The 25042-nt window shown below is 40.5% G+C and overlaps 1 long non-coding RNA gene and 1 other non-coding gene across 2 annotated transcripts in view; one reads left to right on the top strand and one right to left on the bottom strand.

Moving 5' to 3' along the window:
* Positions 1-25042, bottom strand: part of LOC133042265 (uncharacterized) — a 301029-nt gene that overhangs the window by 96992 nt on the left and 178995 nt on the right. The window lies entirely within an intron of this gene.
* LOC133042945 (U6 spliceosomal RNA) lies at positions 24290-24396 on the top strand. The gene has a single exon (XR_009689639.1). It is a non-coding gene; the product is annotated as a U6 spliceosomal RNA (small nuclear RNA).

The following is a 25042-nucleotide window of genomic DNA, read 5'->3' as shown; positions in this document are numbered from 1 at the left end:
CCTTACAAAAGTTCTAATAGGAACGTAGTGGGAGGGTTTCTCATCCCCAGAAAAGTAAGACAACAGAAGTTTAAACATCTAGCCCAGGCTCATTCAGCTTATAATTGGGAAGAGCTGGATGGGAACACAACAATCTAACCATAGGGCTTCTGGCTATTTCTCTCCATTGTGCAATTACATTTTGTTGATTTGTTGTTTAGTTGCTAAGTCATGTCCAACTCTTTTGCAGCCCCATGGACTGTAGCCCACCAAGCTCCTCTGTCCATGGGATTCTCTAGGCAAGAATACGGGAGTGGGTTGCCTTTCCTTTCTCCAGGGGATCTTCCTGACCCAGGGATCGAACCCCCATCTCCTGCATTGCAGGCAGCATCCTTACCACTGAGGCACCTGGGAAGCCCTTTGTTGACTACAAAACACTATTCAAAGAAGAGAACTTCTTATTGTTATCTTCTCTTTTAGAAAAGACATTTCCTCCCCTACTTTGTACATCCAATTCTTGTCCTGATTGCTCTGCAAGTTTGTCGGTATTCTGTTATCCTGTAGTCACGAAGCAGAATTTTGGTTCTGAAGAAAGTAGATTTACTAGCCCTATACTAAGCTGACTTGTCAGCCCTGTTAGCTGTGTAAGGCCTTGTGTTCACGTTTCCCGCTGCCCAGCCAAGCCTTGGGAGTGTAAACCAAGATTCTCATGAATAAAAGAATGCAGAGGCCCTCTGGTTGCTTATTGCTGTCTGTGCATCCTGAATCCAGTTATCCCCACCACTAGCTCTGCAGCCCCAGGAGTGGTTGTTTAGAGCCTCATTGATTGAAACCAGCCAGATGTCTGGAAATTGAGATGCTTGCCCATGCTGCCACAAAGGAGCCTCCAGAATGTGAATTCCTGATGGTCGTTAGGGGAGGGGGGAGAGAGAGGGGAGGGGCCAATAAAATGAGCAAACAGCACCGAGATGGTTTTAGGTGTCTCACTTCAGCACCTGGGTTGGTATCTGAACATACCTGAATTGAGTTTTAAGCATTAGTAATGAATTTAACGCTCCCTTTTGGGAGATGACAGTTTCAGCTTTCAGTTTAGTGGAGACAGTATTATTTTCAAATGAAAAGTGGAGAATTGGAGAAACAGCTTTGAGAATGGAGCTGTTTGTGATAATGATGACTTGAGGAAATAGCACCTTGTAGTGGAGAGAGGCTGGGAATGAGGGTTCAGAACCCTTGGTCAGTCACTGGCCAGCCATGTGACCTTGAGAAGTTGCTTTCCTAAACTCCCTTTTCCCCTTGGTCACATAGGAATTACACATTTATCTTAAACACTTGTGAATATAAAAGTTTCTCTTTCTTATTTCTATGGTTGTATTCTAAAGTCAACATAAAGGGGGGAAGGATAAGAAAAAAATAAATAAGGTGGAATTTAATCTACCGAGCAGTTATTAATCCCTCTTTTTACAAATATCAGGCTGTTGGATGCAGTTTGCCCCCGAGCATCATGCCTGCCCATGATGCCCAGACACGTCTTCCACATCCTTGTTTTCCCAGAACATCCAGGTTCCCAATCTGGTTGCTTCCTCTGCATAACTCAACAAAAAACTTGAGTTGATCCAGATTCAAATCCCAACTGTATTATTTTCGTGAACTGTGCAGCTGCAGGTAGTTTTCTTAACCATTCTGAGGCTCAGTTATTTCATCTATAAAGGGGGACAGTGGTATTTATCTAACAGAGATGTTGTGAAGATTAAAGGGGGCCATATTTATAAAGGACTCATTTCAGAGGCACTGATAAACATTCAAAAGATGGTTGCTATTAGAGTCGTATTATTATGACTGCTACATTTCAAATATCTGTATCTGTTATCCTGATCAAATATCTAGATTATATGATGCTGGGACTTCACTGGAAACCAGTGGTTACAACTTCACCTGCCAATGCAGGGGGTGATGATTCAACCCCTAGTCTGGGAACTAAGAGCCTTCAAACCTCGAGGCCAAAACACCAAAACATAAAACAGAAGCAATATTGCAACAAATTCAAGAAGACTCAAAAAAAAAAAAAAAAAAAAATCCGTATCAAAAAATATTTTAAAAAAAGAACAAAATCTTTAAAAAAAAAAAAAAACATGACGCATTTTGTTTTTAATATATTATATGGTGTCATGAACCAATATTTAATTAAAAATATTCAAGGACTTCCCTGGCAGACCAGTGGTTAAGACTCCATGGTTCTACTGCAAGAGGCTCAAGTTCGATCCCTGGTTGGGGAATTAAGATCCCATGTGCTGTGTGGTGTGGCAAAAAAAAAAAGAATTGTACTTGCATAGCACCTACAATCCACATGTACTCCTACCACACAGTCTGGGGGCGACAATCACATAAAGAAGCAGAACATAAGCCTAGATGCAGTAGCAAGGAGATTTATAAACCCCCACATTGAGGGAAAGCAGATTGGTTAACAGTGATAGATCTGAAACAGTGGAAGAGCCATGATTAAAGTTTTAAGGCTTTTTCCTCTATGCCACTCTTATTGTTGAATCACTGAGTTGTGTTTGACTCTTTGCAACCCTCTGGCCTGCAGCACACCAGGCTTCCCTGCCCTTCACTATCTCCTGGCATTTGCAGTGACGCCATCTAATCATCTCATCCCCTGCCACCCCCTTCTCCTTCTATCCTCAGTATTTCCCAGGATCAGGGTCTTTTCCAATGAGTCAGCTCTTCTTAACAGGTGGCCAAAATATAGGAGCTTCAGCTTTAACATCAGTCTTTCCAATGAATATTCAGGGTTGGTTTCATTTGTGATAGTTTTTCTATAAAGTTAACTTTGTGATAGTAACATTAACATTTTTTTAAAGAGAAACGGGAAAAAAAGAAGCAGAACATGTTACCATTAGGTGGACTGAGCCTCAGAGATATTAAGTGACCCATGGAATCTTGGACCACAAGTCAGATGCAGCTTAAGAACCTGAAGACTGGAAATGCCTCCTGGTTTAGCCAATAAGCAGAGGGAACACTCATGACTTAAAAATTTTTCAACCAAAGCCTGATGTGATGCTGTCCTACTTTTTCTGTCTCTTTTCCCCCCATGTTCTCAGCTCATGTTCAGCCTAAGCCTCAGTGTTCAGAATACTTGGAGATCCCACAACACACTCTGCCATCCCTCCAAACGCTTCCCAGGCTGTTACCCCAGCTCAGGAAGGTTTTTCACAGGCATCTGGGCTGTAGCCCATCTAGCCAGCTCCTCCCTGTGACTCTACGGGCGGTCAGTCAGTCCACTTCACTCATAGTTATCATATTACATGGATAATGATAAGAATAAAGCAGAATATTTTCTGACCTCTTTCAGTTTAGTCACTCAGTCATGTCCAACTCTTGGAGAACCCATGGACTGCAGCTTGCCAGGCCTCCCTGTCCATCACCAACACAGAGTCATATAAATTATAATTCTTAAGTTCCTATGAGGTAGGTAATTATTAGCATCCTTCTTCTATAGGCAAGCAAACAGGATTGCAGATGTGGGAGAAATCTACTATGGTCACATAGATGGTCCACAGACCATTCATTTGCATAAACTGACTTTCAAAAGAGGGAAGACCCTGTGAGAGTCATTTTCAAGGCCTTAGATGCTGAGTACCATGGAGGCATTACATTCAATAAAGGCTGAATGCAAAGACCAAGGCTGTTGCTGATGTTTTGCTGTTTCTCTATCTAGTCTCAGTCAGACCTTCCCTCTCCCCACACTAACTGCATCTCCAGCATGTCCTATTCACCACATTCAATAAGCAAAGCCTTTCTAAGGATCAGCTGTATCTTACCCTTCACCAGTGCAACCAAGTAAAAAGAAAAACCTTCCCTAATACACAGTGCCCAGTGAGGTATGGCTGATGCTCAGCCCTGTGGGTTTGAGACACAGATCTGATTTATAATCCAAGCTCTGTCCTTTACCACAATCTTTTAAACACTTATGCTTCATATACATCATCACTTTAGGTCCACATACCAAAGAGCAGAGATAGGTTTTATTACTGAGGATCAAACTGGTTCAGTGACCTGCTAAAAATCAGCTAGTAGGTAAGCAGAGGTGGAATTCAAATCCAGGTCTGAGATCCTAAAGCCCTCATCTTAACCACCATACTACATACCTCTGGGACCACTCTAAAGATCCAAACACAAATAAATCCTGTTAAAGAGCAATGCAGGAGACCTGGGTTCGATCCCTGGCTTGGAAAGTCCCCCTGAGGAATTTCATGGACAAGGGAGCCTGGTAAGCTACAGTTCATGAGGTTGCAAAGAGTCAGACACAACTGAGTGACTAACATAAACACAAGGAGTTTTAGAAAAGAATGAAAATAAGGAAATCAGTCATAATTTTTCATGGATACTAGATCTATATGGCAGAAAAATTTGAGATCAAAACATCTATCAGCTTCAATTAGCCCCATGTTGAAACTGAGGTTCAGAAAGTAGACATGATTTTCCTAACCTGAAGCAGTTTTTTAGCTGCATATATAACAGGAGAACCAGATGTGCTGGACTTCTTTAACTTATTTACCTTCAAGTCTTCCACTATTAAATTAATATTGTGAAATTGCTCAATGGGCTAGCCAAAGGTGAAATCAGAAATGGAAGAACTGCTTATTGGAGGAAGTCTTCATGGTTTACCCAAGTTTATCTAATAATATAAATTTCTGAAATTCCCTTGGTAATTCTCACATTATATTAAGCACTTTAGGAAATAAATAAATGCAAAGCATAGCCCTTACCCTCAAAAAGCTTATACTTTGTTGGGAGAGGGAAGATTTAAGCATGAAATATCACAGACACCACTATTAAAACACCATACAATTATGGTAGTTGAAATAGCTCTCAGATACAATTCCACAAAGTCTTGTTTGGATGCAGACAAAATCCAGCAGAGACAAAAATCAGAATATTTTAATCAAAATTTTCATTAAAAAGGAGAGATAGAGATCAGCATTGAAGTATAAGGATCATTTCTTTTGGCTGGAAAGGAAACAGGTTTCAAAGTTAGAAAGAAATAGAAAGAGAGAGGTGGTATTTCCTGCCATAAAATTCTTTGCACTGGAAGAATGAGAGTTTACCTTAGTTAAGACTTCCTAGTTGCAAGGAAGGGAAGAACTATTTGTGTTACCTCAAGGAAAAGGGTTTTATTCTAGGGGGTACATATAAATGTAATGAATAAAATAATAATAGTAAAAAGGCACAAAATTATCAAGCTATGTTTCAGGAATTATGCAACAAGCTGTATCTGCAATCCCACAGCATCAGCGGTACTATTAGTTTCCACTACATTTCACTTGTGGGAAAACTGAGGCCCAGAAAATTTAAATGAGTTACCCAAGGTCCCACAGCAATTTAAGTTTGAGTCGACTCATTGGAAAAGACCCTGATGCTGGGAAAGATTGAAGGCAGGAGGAGAAGGGGAAGACAAAGGATGAGATGGTTAGATGGCATCACCGAATCAATGGACATGAGTGTAAACAAACTCCAGGAGATTGTGAGGGACAGGGAAGCCTGGCATGCTGCAGTCCATGGGGCTGCAAAGTCAAACACGACTTAGCAACTGAACAAGTGTAACTTCAGAGTTTTCAGGTCTAAATCTCTGCACTAAATGATCTTGAATTGGGCCCTAAAGTAATTCTGTGTGCATTTGTGCACACGTATATACTCACTCATGCATGTGTCTCAAGATTCTCACAAAGTGTCAATCATAACACCTCTCCTGGCTTTTTCCAGTCTCTTCTGTTGGACCCAACTACCGCCAGCTCTGCCGTAATGTCAGCGTATTTGGAAACCACACCCTCTGCCTCAATCCTGAACTGACCTCCTGGTTTTTGGGTTCAGCTTCCAAGTGAGTCAGTTCTGTCCATCATTTTCCTATTCATCAGTTCCCTCATGCAGGTTCAAGGTCACTGGCCTCCTGATCTACTTTTCAGTGGGATGCTCAGCCTTGTTGTCAGTAGGTTGTGGCTTGGATGTAGAAGTCACATGTTCCACTGCCAATCTAACCAGCGCTTGGGACACAGCAGCATCCTGTTAAGGGATGAGGTCAACGGTGTAGGTAGCCACCTTCAGAAAAGTATTTGTTTTCACTCACGAGAGTTCTCTTTTTTTCCAAAGCAGGATTTTAGAGATGGAAGCATCTTGGATCCATTCCCATTTTACATATGAGCATATTAAGGTCAAAGAAGACAGCCTGTAGCCTCAACCCCAGATCAGCACACAAATTACAGGAAAAGCTGAGAGCAGAAGTCTAGTGTCTTTCTCCTACAACCCAGCTCCCTTTTCCTCACGGCACTTGGAAATCTAAAGTGCACATTAGAAACTCCCCTGGTGGCCCAGTGATTAAGACACTGCCTTCCATTGCAGGGGGTGTGGGTTCGATCCCTGGCCGGGGAGCTAAGATCCTCTCAGTCAAAAAAAATAAAACATAAAACAGAAGCAATATTGTAACAAATTCAATATTTTTAAATGGTCACTGTTTTTAAAAAATCTTTTAAAAATTAAAAAACAAAATGCCCATTAAAGTACAAAAACCTCAAAAAGGACTTCTGTCTCATGGCTCCACTTCTCTCGGGGCATCATGTGACTTTGAAGGAGCTAGGGGTCAAAAGAGCTGTTTGATTCTAATTGTCTCAATAAATTTTAAAGATGTTATTACATTGTAGTCATTAAGAACTGGTAAGAGTAGATGCAATATGATAAGATCAAGGCCATGAAGCTTAATTGTCCTTAGCTGGTTTTCACCCTCATACTTTTTTTTTCTTTCTTAAGAAAGAACAATGCTTCCCAGGACTCTAAAGCATCTGGATCCAACAGCACTTTATATTTCCTGCCATAAAATTCCTGGACTGGGGCAGCTGCCAGCTAAAGTGAGGACTGCACAAATAAACACTGGAGTTCTGATCCCTACAACATAGCCAGGCCGGCCTGCCAGCCTGAGAGATAGGAATAGATTCCTGTGCAAAGAAATGTGACCTTTCACACACTTTGAAATACTCTCTCTGTTCTTATTATTATCTGACATCTCTCTTTCCCTTTCTTCCTCCCTTCCTTCCCTCTTTCCTTTCTTTGGAGCAGAGTTAAAAGAAAAATACTTGATCGTAAAAATCATCACCTATAGTTAACAGTGGAATTTTGTGAACCTAGGACTCCACTCAATGAATAAAGCATCTTGAAACAACGCCATATATATAATGCCTACTATATACAAGAACTGGATCTGGTCCTTTACTGAAGTCATCTTCCTTAATTCTACCTCACAAGGGGGTCATGACTCTTCCTATGATACAGAGGAGGACACTGCATCTTAGAAAAGTTCTTAAATTATTTCCATCTATCATATGGCTATGGAATGGTAGGGTCTATTTGGCATCAGAAATGAAGGATCCATTTAATGATCCATGGATTGATTTTTCAAACCCCAAAAATATCCACAAAGGCAAATTTCAGTGTTGGCAAAATCTTCTTAAGTTCAAAGGTTCCAGGAAGAATAGTCCATGATCTATTCAAATCTTTCCTACGTTTATTATGAAACAGCAAATCTCTCCTCATGCATGTTAAACCAAATGTATGTGTGTGTGTTCAGTTGTGTCTGACTCCTTGTGACCCCATGGACTGTAGCCCCCCAAGCTCCTCTGTCAATGGAATTTTCCAGGCAAGAATACTGGAGTGGGTTGCCATTTCCTTCTCCAGGGGATCTTCTCAACCCAGGGATCGAACCTGTGTCTCCTGCATTGGTAGGTGGATTCTTTACTGCTACACCACCTGGGTTATATTTTCCCCCAAATCCTATACCCTCTTTGTAACCCATCATGAGTCAACATTTGTCATTCCAAGTTCAGTGCATTTTGCTGACAGTGCTATTGCTGTGTCTCTTGGCTCCATGACAATTCAAGTATCAGTAGAAGTGAGAAGAAGGGTTTCTGATATTATCACGGCAACGGCCCAGGTCTCCTTTTGTACTCCAAGGATTTCCACACACTCTGTACTTTGATGAAGCAAGCTACCTAAATGTTACATAACAGGGCAACTGTTTTGCAACAAGACATTAAGGAAAATATCCACCATATTGTAATATAACAATACAAAGCAGCAAGCAGGGACAACAAAATAAAAAACAAATGGAGAGTCTATCCATTATGCAAATACATGGTCATTCAAAGTCATTAAAAGTCATTATTGCTTACTGGAGATAAATCAGATACTAAAAGCAGAGATTTATGAATTCTCTGGTCTCATATGATATTAAACTATATATATGTTTCTGGCAGCATCAAGCCCCAACAATCTTAACTGAAGAACCCTTTACAGAGGGTAGTAGGAGTCAAGGAAAATCAAGCCACATGCAGAGCCATGTAACAGTACATGTCTGAGCGAAGGAGGGGCATGACCAAAGTCTGAGGCAGAAATGAGAGCTAAAGACTGGCTGGGGTGGGCAGAATGTAGGGGAGAGAGACAGGAAGCTTACCAGGGAGGCTCGGAAAACATGCTGGGGCAAAAATACCCCATCTGAAAACCTCTGAGGCTGGACCATGCCACTAGTGTCTTGGTTCTTAAGTCAGCGTCCTGATGAACATGCATAATTGTCTGCTTTGTTGTATGCTTCCTCTCCAAAGACTGGAATCCTCTAAGACAAGAACTATTTCTGTTTGCTTTTGTGTTGCCAGCACCCATAAGGTGCATAGGACCATGTAGCTGCTCTTACACTATTGGTGGGAATGCAAACTAGTACAGCCACTATGGAGAACAGTGTGGAGATTCCTTAAAAAACTGGAAATAGAACTGCCATATGACCCAGCAATCCCACTTCTGGGCATACACACTGAGGAAACCAGATCTGAAAGAGATACGTGTACCCCAATGTTCATCGCAGCACTGTTTATAATAGCCAGGACATGGAAGCAACCTAGATGCCCATCAGCAGATGAATGGATAAAGAAGCTATGGTACATATACACCATGGAATATTACTCAGCCATTAAAAAGAATTCATTTGAATCAGTTCTAATGAGAGGGATGAAACTGGAGTCCATTATACAGAGTGAAGTAAGCCAGAAAGATAAAGACCAATACAGTATACTAACACATATATATGGAATTTAGAAAGATGGTAATGGTAACTCTATATGCAAAATAGAAAAAGAGACACAGATGTACAGAACAGACTTTGGGACTCTGTGGGAGAAGGCGAGGGTGGGGTGTTCTGAGAGAACAGCATTGAAACAAGTATGCTATCAAGGGTGAAACAGATCACCAGCACAGGTTGGATGCATGAGACGGGTGCTCAGGGCTGGTGCACTGGGAAGACCCAGAGGGATTGGATGGGGAGGCAGGTGGGAGTGGGGATCAGGATGGGGAATACATGTAAATCCATGGCTGATTCATGTCAATGTATGGCAAAAACCACTACAATATTGTAAAGTAACTAGCCTCCAACTAATAAAAATAAATGAAAAAAAAAAAAAGAAAAAAAAATAAGAGATATATACTGGAAAAAAAAATATTAGGAAAGAAATACAGAGCTTTGGGCTCCACCACACTCTAGAATGCCTGGGATCCAGAAAGAGACATTCTCTGTGTCTCTCAAGTAGTTATCTAAATGAGACTATTTTAAAATAGATAACTATCTGGAAGCTGCTGTATAACACAGGGAGCTCTGTGACGACCTCGAGGCTAGAACAGGAGTGGGGGAGGCTCAAGAGGTAGGGGGTGTGTGTGTATATATATATGTGTATATATAAAATTATGATGGATCTGCATTGATGTACACCAGAGACCACCACAACATTGTAAAGCAATTATCCTCCAATTTTAAAAAAATGAGAATATTTAATGCAAAGTCTATCCCTGCCAGCATCATCTCCTTGAGCAAAGCCTTTTCCCCAAAGAAACTAACTTGCCCATCCCAACAATTTGGTGCTTCTCAAATATAATGTACCACACTTTGTGCAAGACATTGTCTTTGAGAAATAGAGTCAATATGGGCTGATTATGTTATGTTCCCAAATTAGCAGTCTAGGTAGTACTCCTGCCACAGCTGTGGGAGCCCCCTTCAGACTGAAGGTCTGGGGGTTAAAAAAAAAAGAAAAAGGCTTGTGGCTGAAATAAAAGTGTCTACAAAATTTGCTGCAGTTGCACCAAGGAAATATATTTCATATTCTTCTCTCGATTAGCATTCTAATGGTTTCTGACTCAGGTCTAACAGCTTGGAGAGAATATTACAGGCAATTGTGTAAATAATACAGGTTTTTTTTTCAGGGTGTCCAAATGTATAATTAAATGGATAATGTTACAGCTCCCCAAACCCACTAAGGCCTGCTGCCTAAATGGAGTGCTTTGGAAATTTCATCCCAATACATGGTTACATGATACATTGCTTTTATGGCCCGCTGGGCAAATGACTAGTGGTTTGGAAAGGGTCTGAATGCATATTTATAGTAGAGAACACAATGATATTCAGAGGGCCAGTAAAATCATTCTAGTAAATAACATGAATTATACAAAAGCATCTCTTTATGTATCTGAACTTTTCGGATGCAGGATGCGTGTCAGCACAGACACACTTCGGCTCCTTGATGTTTGAAGGTAACTCTGGCTCCAAATTCTATGCAATCAGAGGTCAGGGTTAACCAGATTGGAAGGAGAAATTCTATTTTCTGAAGTCCTTCTGCTACGGTCAATGCCTTCTAGAATTCTCAGGGGATGTAGCTTCCATTATCAGTAAAACAGGCTCAGTCTTGAACCCAAGCTTGTGTGTCTGTGTGCGCCCTTTTGCTCATGTCTCACAGAAACCTACAACAATGAGGACAAATCAGTGAGATTTTCATTTGCAACTCTGAAGGTCATGTGTGAGAATGGGGCTCTGTGTGTGAACTGTGCTCAGCACAGAATCCAAAGCTTTGACACTAACCCTTCTATACCAGCCAGGTGTGCAACCTCAGAGAAGCTCCCTCACCTCTCTGAACCTCAGCTTCTTAATCTACAAACAGACTATAATTCCATCTTCCCTCCCCACCTCACAATTTTATTACAATGGTTGAATGAGGAGATATACTTGAATGCAGATGACTCCTAACAAGCAACGTCAGCCCACGGTAAGCAATTTATGAAATAAGAGTGTTTTATTCATGACTTCACTTATTCGACAAATACTTTGGACACAATAATAGGTGAAGCCTCAATGGACATGAGTTTGAGCAAACTCTAGTAGATGGTGGAGGAGAGGGAAGCCTGGCATGCTGCAGTCCACAGGGTCACAAAGAGGCAGACGTGACAGAGTGACTGAACACCCACCACCACCAGCACCATAGGTGAAGGGGTGTACTAGGATGTGGGGATAAAACAAGAGCAAAGCAGTCAGTCTCTACCTTCCAGGAGAAGTTTACAGTCTAGTGGAAAAGAAAAATAATTAAATACAATGCAACATGTCTTATGGGCTTCCCTGGTGGGCCTGCCAAGCAAGAGTTGAGGGTTTGATCTCTGGGTCGGGAAGATCCCCTGGAGAGGAAATGGCAGCCCACTCCAGTGTTCTTGCCTGGAGAATCCCATGGGCCTGGCAGGTATAGTCCATGGGCTCACAAGGAGACAAGGAGTGGGACTTGATTTAGTGACTAAACGACAGCAACAAGTGTTATAATTGGTGAACTCTGTAATTTTTTTAAGAAGGCAGTCTTGGCTAGAAATGAAGTATCTATTTCAGTCCTGGGGATGGGGGTGAGGCTGATACTGGGGATTGGTAAGAAAAGTTTCAGGAAGATATGACAGATCAATAGGCAGCATGTTTTTGACCTTAGAAGGGAAAGGAATGGATAGAGGAGGGTGTTTGAGCTGAGATGTGAGCACGTTGAAGGTTTGGGCAAAGGAAAGCTGCAGGCTGGTTGCCAGGAGAGGAGCAGATATGACAAGCAGACCGTGGAAATCTTGGGAGATGTGAGGACAGGGACACCCCCCAGCAGTGCTCCTGGGTCCCGAGGGGGTGGGCATACCCTGCAAACCCTCTTTCCCTTACCACCCTTGAGAACTTTTCTCCGGGACAACTGCAGGCTCCCTTCTCGAAGCCTGGGGGTCTGCAGCTGCCTCTCATCAGCTGGGCAACATGACCCTTCCTGGGTAATGCCCCCTCCACAGGCTTTTCAGAGGTTAGAGAAGGTTCCATTTCAAACACACTTGAAGTGTAACATAAGAAGTACCCCCACCTGGGTAAAGGAGAGCCACAAACACCATGCATTTCCTAGATTAATCCCTAGGTCTTTTTCAAACTGAGAGCACTGCCCATTAGTGGGTCTGGAAATCGAAGTAGAGGGCTTTGATCAGCAGTACTTTAAATACGATATAGAACAGACTAGGATAGAATAGGATGAAATAGAATAGAATATAGAAGAATGGAAAAATAGAGCGTTCAGTTTTAGAAGAGGGCATTATATCATGAAATACTTGATTCCAATTATACACATTTGTATGCATGTGTGCACTTGTAAGGCACCATGTATTTCTTGCTGTGAGTCTCTGTCACAAAAATTTAGAAAACACTGCTTTAGCTGAAAGAGAATGTGAAGCATGCCCAGTTGGTTACTGATGAACACTGTTAATAGATGCTTCACACCAAAAAAAAAAAAAAAAGTGAAGCTAACAAGCTTTTCTTCTAAAAACCAACTAAAGTGTATTTTTTAAGAATGCAAACACCTAAATGTATGTATATAATTAAAATTGATATTATACTATAAGAAATGAGGTGCCCTCTCAGGGAATAAACACAAATTGCCTAAGATCCTTGGCTGTGTGACACAGGAAGCCACAGGAGGCAATGGCAAGTGTATGAACAGGGTCCATATGTATGACGATCACAGGTCTGAACATGCTTGAATGTGATTTGGTGTTTATTATTGATCAAACATTTATGTTCTAAAGAATGACTATAACCTCTATTAGTACCTTAGCATTTTTTAAAGTTTCTGAGGCCAAACAAGTATGGGAAATTCTACCACAGTAATTTTATATTTAGGAAGGACCCAAGTGAATACTGAACCATCTCATTTTTAGGTGAGGTTGACACCTTGGGCAGTGACATGCCTTGCTAAATAATAACAAAACAGCTATTGGGTGTTGAGAAAATACCATATGCCTGTTAGTTTGACTGACATGATCTTATTTAATTTTCACAGGGTCTTCACAAGATAGATAGTATTTTCTTCAAATTACAGATGGGAAAAGATTAGACCTTGGGAGATAAAATTATTAAAATAACAAAAAAAGAAGACATTTTTCCACATGCACAATTAATAAATGGTGGAACGGGGACCCTCAGCCCAGGTTTGTGAAATGCCAAGCCTATGATTTGGGGCTGGGAGGGGGGTCCCATTCCTCCTTGGCCCATTGCCATAGAGCAGCATACATCTTTCCTGCTTCACCCTGGTCTTTCTCTCTGCCCCATATTCATTATTCATTACAGGAAAAGGACATTTACATGAGGACAGTCTAAAATCCATTGAACATTGTTTTTTTAAGCAAAAGTAGGGTCATGTTCAGTCGTGTCCAACTCTTTGCAACCCCATGGGCTGTAGCCCACCAGGCTCCTCCATCCATGGAATTTTCTAGGCAAGAGTACTGGAGTGGGTTGCCATTTCCTTCATGTTATCGAGAAGATCACATAGCCCTTGCTCTCGTATTCTTCATTCTGTTAAAGGCTGTGAGTGGACTTCCATGGCCATCCAGTGGTTAAGAATCCCCCAGCCAATGCAGGAGACATGGAGTTAATCCCTGGTCCAGGAAGATTCCACATGCCATGGAGCAACTAAGCCCATGTGCTACAACTACTGAAGTCTGTGTGCTAGAGATTGTGCCCCACAACGAGAGAAGCCCATACACCACAACTAGAGAGTAGCCCCCGCTCGCTGCAGCTAGAGAAAGCCCATACACAGCAATGAAGACCCAGCTAACCAAAAGTAAAATAGATGAATAAAATTAAATTGTAAAAGGCTATAGTGAAAGTGAAAACTGCTCAGTCATGTCCAACTCTTTGCAACCCCATGGACTATACAGTCCATGGGACTCTCCAGCCCAGAATACTGGAGTGGGTAGCCTTTTCCTTCTGCAGGGGATCTTCCCAACCCAGGGACTGAACCCAGGTCTCCTGCATTGCAGGTGGCTTCCGTGGTGGCTTAGAGGGTAAAGCGTCTGCCTGCAATGCAGAAGACCCGGGTTCCATCCCTGGATTGGGAAGATCCCATGGAGAAGGAAATGGCAACCCGTTCCAGTACTCTTGCCTGGAAAATTCCATGAATGGAGAAGCCTGGTAGGCTACAGTCCATGGAGTCGCAAAGAGTCAGACATGACTGAGTGGCTTCACTTTCACTTTCTTTACCAGCTGAGCCACGAGGGAAGCCCAAGAATACTGGAGTGAGTAACCCATCCCTTCTCCAGCAGATCTTCCTGACCCAGGAATCAAACCAGGGTCTCCTGCATTGTAGGCGGATTCTTTACCAGCTGGGCTATCAGAGAAGCCCATAAAAAGGCTATAGCCTTTAAAAAAAAAAAAAAAAAAAGAATATGAGTATAAACCATGCCATAGTTCCTCCATGAGGGCTAACTAACAGCACACAGACCCTATTTTTCAGATCTAAGTGTTCTCAAGGCAGAGTCTAAAGTTAATTTCAGACAATAAAATAGGAAGCCCAGTTTGGGGGTTGTCAGTCACAAATTTTACTGAAAAGCCTTGACTATTCAGAGTAATGAAGCTGCTTTCATCAAGCAGACTATTACATTCCCTTTTACCTCTGTGGAACTATGTATTCTCTACCAGCCAGAAGGCAGGAATACAGCAGTAAGGATGCCCCAAATATCCAACAAACATCTTCGATGATCATCCTGAGATTTTATAACCTGTCAGTGTTAGGAACACTCCCAGTACACACCCTAGTATTAGTGAACTAGTTTTGAGCCAATATCCTTGGAGATTCAAAACATTCTAGAGACAATTTGATCATTTAAAGAGAACAAAACTACATATAATCTTAAATTATGTTGCTTTTCTTATTATATCTTTTTGAAAAAATACATGTCCACATGTTACAACCAGGTGGGAACAGACATATACCACAACAGAGCATATACCACAATGTGCTTATGTTACAGACACAAAACTGAGGTTACAAGTGGGATATGACTGGAAAAGCATCACCAGGTTTTAACATTTCAGCTCTTGGGTCTCTTTACTTTCATCACTATGGTATATTTGGCTTTGTTGTAGACTAGTTTGAATACAATTCACTTCTTGCAAAATCCAGCTTATGCCTCAGAGAAACAGGGTAGGTGGCTGGGTAAAATAAGAATAAGATGTGAACCTTTAGTCCAGTAAGTTACATCATGCAAAGATTTTGAAGACATGAAGACTGAAGGTAGTAAAGTGTCCTAAGTGTATTACCTACCAAAAAATAATGTTCTGAAAGAATTTGTACATTTTTAGTCCATTTCAAAAGAAGCCCCCAAGCAAGAACAGAATAGGAACAAAAGGAGGCTGAAGCAAGGATGAAATAAAATGCTGTTTAAATAAATAGGACTTGATTCTAATTAAACCTCTATAAAATGGCCCAATTCAAATTCTCCCAGGGCAGTCTGTAGCCTTCTGCATAGCAGGCTACTCCAGGGAGGCCAAGGGTATTATTTATGGGTCCTCTATGCTCCCATAGGGCTTCCCTGGTGGCTCAGAGGGTAAAGCGTCAGCCTGCAATGCGGGAGACCCAGGTTCGATCCCTGGGTTGGGAAGATTCCCTGGAGAAGGAAATGGCAACCCACTTCAGTGCTCTTGCTTGGAAAATCCCACGGACAGAGAGGTCTGGTAGGCTACAATCCATAATACTGAGAAGAGGGGATTAAAAAAAAAAAAGAACAAAATAAAGGAGAAAGATCACATGGAGGGAGCATTGCTGTGTTTCCTAAATATTTTGATATAGTAAGTCTGCTCCATAAGAATGAGTTCCCTTCTGAGCATGCATAAGTCCAATTTACATGTAAGTCCAACAAACTTAGCCTAGGTATCCAATTAACACAATCGACTATCAATCGCCACTTTTATGATTGCTTCCAGACATCCCAGGCTTGAAATAAAGACATGGCACTACCATACTCTATACAGTACTGTACTGCAAAGTACACAAAAGCATAACCACTCATAGAGGACGAACACCCATAACAATATAGGCCAGACATGTGAACTAACTTACATGACTGGATATGCAATTGCACAGTTTCACATGATTGGATATACAATTGCACAGTTTCACATCTTTGAAACTTTGAGCTTGAAGCTTCATATGTAGGAGACTTACTATAATCCAAATTACTATCTCACTCTTCAGTGTATATGTAGGAGATAAACCCCCTAAAACATGAGATGTTAAAATCCACAATCTGTTCATAATACCATAGGTACAATAATTTTGCAACAAGTTAAAATAAAACCCATGCCCACTGGCTTGTGTTCTCCCAGTGTGATGTTCAAAGGTCTGCTCTCCAACCCTTTTTTCCTCAGCTGCCTTCGAGAGCCTGTACATGCACCTTCCTGACATCCTCCTCATTCTGAAACACCTGAAAGCCCTTGAACCCAACTAGTCCAGTCTTCCCATTTTACTGATTAGCCAACTGAGCCCCAGAAAAGAACAGGTCAGATAACACATAACCAGGAGCAGAGCTGGGAAGAGAGAAAAGATTCTGCTTTTCTGTGTTCTCTGCAACTTACTAGTCAACTGCTTAATCAGACTTCATCTTCTTGATATGGAGTTAAGAGCTGGCTCTAAATTGATCCTTTATTTCTAGTGATTCCTGGTGTTTTGAAAGTTTCATATCACTCCAAAAATAGGAACATAATTCTAGATGTGGTTGCCATGGTTCATATAGTGATCAAATTCAGGAGAGAGTATTTAAATAGAAGAAGCCTGTGAACGATGGAAACGATTGGCCAGCCATTATACCAAGAAAAAAAAGCATCAGTGTGCTTGACTGATGGAGACCTGTGTTTGTTGGAATAAAATTTGAAGTGATGCTGGCTGACTGACCATGGGGAGGAAAGTTACCATGACAACTGGCAACAATCACTAGGGTCTTCAAATAAGAAACTGAATTCTACTCCTTCTCCTGCCTCTCTCCCCGCTTCTCTTCCTCCTCCTTTTCAAGAGATTCGTTTCAACTTAAGTATGGTTGGGCCGCAGTTACAAAATGGTGAGCCCTGATTCAGAAAGTTAGGGAAGCGATTGAAGAGTGAATAAATATTTTTACCACTTGGTAAGTGATCAGTTTTATCTTTCTATTTGGAATTTCTGAATGGTCTGGCTCAGTCTGCTGGTCTGTGTCTTTTCTCCTCGGGCCTTGCTTAAACAAAAGAAAACCACAAATAACATTGAGTTCTATGCTCCCAAATAAAGTACACTCACTTCATCCCCCACCTTCCATTAAACGCCCCATAACTGCTCATCTATGCAATTGTAGCAGGTGTCTTGCAGGCCAAAAATCCCCTAATATTTCAGGTGTTCAAGAATGGAGAGACCAAACCAGAGAAAAACGCAAGGGAGACCCTGGCACTTCCCTGTGGCTGGAGAAGTCTGTTAACAGGGGGCTCCACCTGGCAGGGGGCGATGGTTGCTTACCTAGCAGGTGCAAGATCACAGACATACACACACACTTGCAGAAGCTCTACATATTCCATCTGGCTTGAGCTCCCCCATTCTTGCAATTTCTGTTAATGATCAGATACCCGCCTTCTGACTACACTCCAAGAAGGTACAGGGTGGGGACCAAGAAACGCATCAGGCTCAGTTCTTTGGTCTCAAGAGCTTTTCACTGAACATATGCATGCTGGTGTTACCATCAAAGGACTATGGTCTTGTCACATCAGAAGGTGCACTGAGGCTTGCATTATCGAACAAGATAGCATCAAGTTTTTTGGTGTCTTTGTTTTAGGTACATCTCTTATTAGACTTTTATCCCAAAAGAATCATAAACTCTAGAGATAAGAGGCAGGTGCTCACTAACGACCACACAGAATAGCTAGAAAAAATACAACTTTGTGACAGATTACAAATAAACACATTCAAAACCTCAAACCATGTGAGAAAATAGGACTTTCAACATAAAGTAATTAGAGTGCTTTACTTAAAGGATGGAAATCATTGAACTGGAAACTGGCCTTTAGGTTGTTAAGCAAGGTTTTTTTCTCTTATTTTTTAATATTTGGTCCCAATATTTTTGCATCCTCCCCAAACAAACAAAAAAATCTTATTCTGACTCTTGGGCAAATGAACCAGTCAAGTAACTGCAGCTTTCAATTTCAAACTGTTTTGTCCCTAATGGACATAATTCTTAAAACACACACACACACATACATCCCTTTTTGCTGCACAAGGAGACACCATTTAACTTGCCTGAACACCATCTAGTTTTGACTAATGAGTAAACTGGTTATAAAATACTGGCTTGCTGTTGAAACAAGATCTAAGGCTATTGTTTACTGTGTGTGGTACATGGATACTTCAGGTATAGTATCTATAATGTTTACAGTAATGCTCTTAGATATCTCATTATTCCCACTTTCTGCTGAGTAAACAAGCTCAAGCTCAAAGAGATAGGTTGAGGAGAATTGCAAAACTTGCTGGTGATGGAGCCAGAATCTGGCTACCAACTTTGGTTCTTTCTATCACAACATTAAGGGAAGGAAGGAGGTGAGATGAAGCAGGCTCAGAGGCTCTGGTGGGCTGCTCTCTGCACTACTGTTGCTGACGTTCAGGGTTTGTATAGCGTGAAGATCTGAACATGGTGGTGGCTCTGAAACCCTTGTCCTCAGGACATTTGATACGAGCTCTATTTTTCTTTGATCCTCTACTTTTCTCAAAGCTTTCTCATGGCTTACTAACCCTCCTTGCACCTTTGCTCAGTGAAGTGAAAGTCTCTCAGTCATGTCCAACTGTTTATGAACCCAAGGACTATACAGTCCATGGAACTCTCCAGGCCAGAATACTGGAGTGGGTAGCCTTTCCCTTCTCCAGGGGATCTTCCCAACCCAGGGATCAAACCCAGGTCTCCACATTGCAGGTGGATTCTTCACCAGCTGAGCCACAAAGGAAGCCCAACATTTGCTCAAAATTAAGTCAAAAGCAGCCTCGTCTTTGACATCTGCTCCATGCAAAATCTGAGCAGGAATCTCTGCACTAGAGCATTGCAGGGCACAAATGGCTCAAAACCATGCACAAGTCACTAACAATCATTTCATTTGTAAAAATTCACTCTAAGAAGCTAAAGAGGAGCACCAGTCACCATGTTACAGTATTTTATGACAGTGATGTGGAAAAGGAATATCAATGTTTATGTAAACTGACTACTTATGTAATGTTGATTTAAGTTGTCAAACAAAAATATATTGTGTAATCTGTCCAAGGTCAAATCATACTGTTGCCTTCATCAGAACATGCCAAGAGGTTTTCTGAGATTTTTAGAAACTATAAACCATCACTGTAAGAAATTCTACCTCAGTCGAGTCATTGATTTCCTTACATTCTCTTCTGTTTGCTTTCCTTCTTGTCTTCCTTCCTCTAAGACCAATTTGCTAAAGGAAATAGTGTTTTAGGGACAACAACAAATCTATCTCAATAACTATTATCATATGTAACTGTGCCTAATATCCTGCATCCCTTTTCGCAACTACAGAAATAAAGATGACACATTATAAGTGTTCTAAAATTAGACAGTGATGATGGTTGCATGACTTTGAATATACTAAATATACTAAAATAAGCACTGAATTGTACACTTCAGTAGGAAGACTGCATGGTATGTGAATTATATCTCAATAAAGTTATTACCAAAACAAACAATTTTTTTTAAAAAAAATTCTTTAATATGGTAGCCCCTTACCTATGTCAATATCAGTATTAAGTCTTTGGAATAAAGGACACCAAAACTGAGGAGTTCCAAAGAAAATGGGAGGAAAAGGAAGGGGAAAAAAAAGAACTTAACAAGGAAAAATGAGGAGAGAGAACTGAAAATGAGCAGAGCAACCTGATGGGTGGTAACAAAAGTTTAAAGATTTTCCCAGTCCCAAATTTAAGGAAACCCCATATCCTCAACCTTGACTCTCCCTTCACCAACATTTACAGGAGGAGCTTAGGGCTCCCCTGTTGGCTGAAAAATCCCCACTAACTGCACCCCATACTGTTCACAGCAGAATTTTGGAAATTAATTAATCCAACCACAGCATTCTGAACTCTTATATCTACACCCCTAAGAGATCCTCAAGATTAACTCTTCCTTTTGTATATCCCATTGTTCTCAGCTTCTAAAAGACATTTAAAGTGCCAGGCTTCCTTCATCAGCTGACGCTTATCCCCAAATTAAATTCTGAACTGGATAAAAACTTCGTTTGCATTTCTCCGTAAGATGGTACAGAAAAACCTAAAAGAACTTTTTGGCCAACCCAGTATTTCTGTTCATCCAATGTCATATGTGTTGCAAAAGTAAACACATCTGTGTGTTAATTTTATATCCTGCAACTTTACTATATTCATTGATTAGCTCTAGTAATTTTCTGGTGGAGTCTTTAGGGTTTTCTATGTAGAGGATCATGTCATCTGCAAACAGTGAGAGTTTCACTTCTTCTTTTCCTATCTGGATTCCTTTTACTTCTTTTTCTGCTCTGATTGCTGTGGCCAGAACTTCCAACACTATGTTGAATAGTAGTGGTGAGAGTGGGCACCCTTGGCTTGTTCCTGATTTCAGGGGAAATGCCTTCAATTTTTCACCATTCAGGGTGATGCTTGCTGTGGGTTTGTCATATATAGCTTTTATTATGTTGAGGTATGTTCCTTCTATTCCTGCTTTTTGGAGAGTTTTAATCATAAATGAGTGTTGAATTTTGTCAAAGGCTTTCTCTGCATCTATTGAGATAATCATATGGTTTTTATCTTTCAATTTGTTAATGTGGTGTATTACATTGATTGATTTGTGGATATTAAAGAATCCTTGCATTCCTGGGATAAAGCCCACTTGGTCATGGTGTATGATTTTTTTAATATGTTGTTGGATTCTGTTTGCTAGAATTTTGTTAAGGATTTTTGCATCTATGTTCATCAGTGATATTGGCCTGTAGTTTTCTTTTTTTGTGGCATCTTTGTCTGGTTTTGGAATTAGGGTGACGGTGGCCTCATAGAATGAGTTTGGAAGCTTACCTTCTTCTGCAATTTTCTGGAAGAGTTTGAGTAAGATAGGTGTTAGCTCTTCTCTAAATTTTTGGTAGAATTCAGCTGTGAAGCCATCTGGTCCTGGGCTTTTGTTTGCTGGAAGATTTTTGATGACAGTTTCGATTTCCTTGCTTGTGATGGGTCTGTTAAGATCTTCTATTTCTTCCTGGTTCAGTTTTGGAAAGTTATACTTTTCTAAGAATTTGTCCATTTCATCCAAGTTGTCCATTTTATTGGCATAGAGCTGCTGGTAGTAGTCTCTTATGATCCTTTGTATTTCAGTGTTGTCTGTTGTGATCTCTCCATTTTCATTTCTAATTTTGTTAATTTGGTTTTTCTCTCTTTGTTTCTTAATGAGTCTTGCTAATGGTTTGTCAATTTTGTTTATTTTTTCAAAAAACCAGCTTTTAGCTTTGTTGATTTTTACTATGGTCTCTTTAGTTTCTTTTGCATTTATTTCTGCCCTGATTTTTAAGATTTCTTTCCTTCTGCTAACTCTGGGGTTCTTCATTTCTTCCTTCTCTAATTGCTTTAGGTGTAGAGTTAGGTTATTTAATTGGTTTTTTTCCTGTTTCTTGATGTAAGCCTGTAATGCTATGAACCTTCCCCTTAGCACTGCTTTTACAGTGTCCCATAGGTTTTGGGTTGTTGTGTTTTCATTTTCATTCATTTCTATACATATTTTGATTTCTTTTTTGATTTCTTCTATGATTTGTTGGTTATTCAGAAGCGTGTTAACACACAGAAATCCCTTGCATTCCTATATACTAACAATGAAAAAACAGACAGAGAAATTAAGGAAACAATACCATTCACCATTGCAACAAAAAGAATAAAATACTTAGGAGTGTATCTACCTAAAGAAACAAAGGACCTATACATAGAAAACTATAAAACACTGATGAAAGAAATCAAACAGGACACAAACAGATGGAGAAACATACCGTGTTCATGGATTGGAAGAATTAATATTGTCAAAATGGCTATTCTACCCAAAGCAGTCTATAGATTCAATGCAATCCCTATCAAGCTACCAACGGTATTTTTCACAGAACTAGACCAAAGAATTTCACAGTTTGTATGGAAATACAAAAAACCTCGAATAGCCAAAGTAATCTTGAGAAAGAAGAATGGAGCTGGAGGAATCAACCTGCCTGACTTCAGACTCTACTACAAAGCCACAGTCATCAAGACAGTATGGTACTGGCACAAAGACAGAAATATAGATCAATGGAACAGAATAGAAAGCCCAGAGATAAATCCACGAACCTATGGACACCTTATCTTTGACAAAGGAGGCAAGGATATACAATGGAAAAAAGACAACCTCTTTAACAAGTGGTGCTGGGAAAACTGGTCAACCACTTGTAAAAGAATGAAACTAGAACACTTTCTAACACCATACACAAAAATAAACTCAAAATGGATTAAAGATCTAAATGTAAGACCAGAAACTATAAAACTCCTAGAGGAGAACATAGGCAAAACACTCTCCGACATAAATCAAAGCAAGATCCTCTATGACCCACCTCCCAGAATATTGGAAATAAAAGCAAAACTAAACAAATGGGACCTAATGAAACTTAAAAGCTTTTGCACTACAAAGGAAACTATAAGTAAGGTGAAAAGACAGCCCTCAGATTGGGAGAAAATAATAGCAAATGAAGAAACAGACAAAGGATTAATCTCAAAAATATACAAGCAACTCCTGAAGCTCAATTCCAGAAAAATAAATGACCCAATCAAAAAATGGGCCAAAGAACTAAACAGACATTTCTCCAAAGAAGACATACAGATGGCTAACAAACACATGAAAAGATGCTCAACATCACTCATTATTAGAGAAATGCAAATCAAAACCACAATAAGGTACCATTACACCGCCAGTCAGGATGGCTGCTATCCAAAAGTCTACAAGCAATAAATGCTGGAGAGGGTGTGGCGAAAAGGGAACCCTCTTACACTGTTGGTGGGAATGCAAACTAGTACAGCCACTATGGAAAACAGTGTGGAGATTCCTTAAAAAACTGGAAATAGAACTGCCATATGACCCAGCAATCCCACTTCTGGGCATACACACTGAGGAAACCAGATCTGAAAGAGACACGTGCACCCCAATGTTCATCGCAGCACTGTTTATAATAGCCAGGACATGGAAGCAACCTAGATGCCCATCAGCAGATGAATGGATAAGGAAGCTGTGGTACATATACACCATGGAATATTACTCAACCATTAAAAAGAATTCATTTGAACCAGTCCTAATGAGATGGATGAAGCTGGAGCCCATTATACAGAGTGAAGTAAGCCAGAAAGATAAAGAACATTACAGCATACTAACACATATATATGGAATTTAGAAAGATGGTAACGATAACCCTATATGCAAAACAGAAGAAGAGACACAGAAATACAGAACAGACTTTTGAACTTTGTGGGAGAATGTGAGGGTGGGATATTTCAAAAGAACAGCATGTATACTATCTATGGTGAAACAGATCACCAGCCCAGGTGTGATGCACGAGACAAGTGCTCCGGCCTGGTGCACTGGGAAGACCCAGAGGAATCGGGTGGAGAGGGAGGTGGGAGGGGGGATCGGGATTGGGAATACATGTAAATCCATGGCTGATTCATATCAATGTATGACAAAACCCACTGGAAAAAAAAAAATAATAATAATAATAAAAAAAAGAAAAAAAAAAAAAAAAGTAAACACATCAGGTTCCCCCATCTGCCAAGAAAACCAAATACTCCAATGCTTTAGATAAATTCTGTGATGTTTTTCCTTCTTGTTTTATTTCTGAAAGTCATGGACAGAGGCTTATTTCTCCAGCTATTGGTCAAAGGAAAGAGAGGCAACACTCAGGAAGGCAGCAGAATGTGTTAAGTAAACAATTTCAGAAAAATTCAGAGAAATGACCTTCTGGAGAACTTCTGTCCCTTAGGAACTCAAGGGGTGATGTAAGCCATGTTTGCAGTCTTACCTGCAGTGCAAGAAATAGGGTGGATCCAGAGAATTAATGAGCTGCAGAGTCTTATCATGATCCTTTTAAAAGTCTTCTATCGTGCTCGCTTCAGCAGCACATATACTAAAATTGGAATGATACAGAGAAGATTAGCATGGCCCCTGCGCAAGGATGACACGCCAATTCGTGAAGTGTTCCATATTTTTTTCATCACAGCACTGTTTATAATAGCCAGGACATGGAAGCAACCTAGATGCCCATCAGCAGATGAACAGATAAGGAAGATGTGGTACATATACACCATGGAATATTACTCAGCCATTAAAAAGAATTCATTTGAATCAGTTCTAACGAGACGGATGAAACTGGAGCCCATTATACAGAGTGAAGTAAGCCAGAAAGATAAAGACCAATACAGTATACTAACATATATATATGGAATTTAGAAAGATGGTAATGATAACCCTATATGCAAAACAGAAAAAGAGACACAGATGTACAGAACAGACTTTTGGACTCTGTGGGAGAAGGTGAGGGTGGGATGTTTTGAGAGAACAGCATCGAAACATGTATATTATCAAGAGTGAAACAGATCACCAGCCCAGGTTGGATGCATGAGACAAGTGCTCGGGGCTGACGCACTGGGACGACCCAGAGGGATTAGGTGGAGAGGGAGGTGGGAGAGGGGATCGGGATGGGGAACACATGTAAATCCATGGCTTATTCATGTCAATGCATGGCAACAACCACTACAATATTGTAAAGTAATTAGCCTCCAACTAATAAAAATAAATGGAAAAAAAATAAAAGTCTTCTATCATGATTATCTAGAAAAGCCTATATGCTGGTACC

Source organism: Dama dama, chromosome 21 (assembly GCF_033118175.1).
Source record: "Dama dama isolate Ldn47 chromosome 21, ASM3311817v1, whole genome shotgun sequence".
NCBI lineage: Eukaryota > Metazoa > Chordata > Mammalia > Artiodactyla > Cervidae > Dama > Dama dama.
The sequence above is the reverse complement of the archived record's forward strand: the minus strand, read 5'-3'. Positions and strand labels throughout refer to the sequence as shown.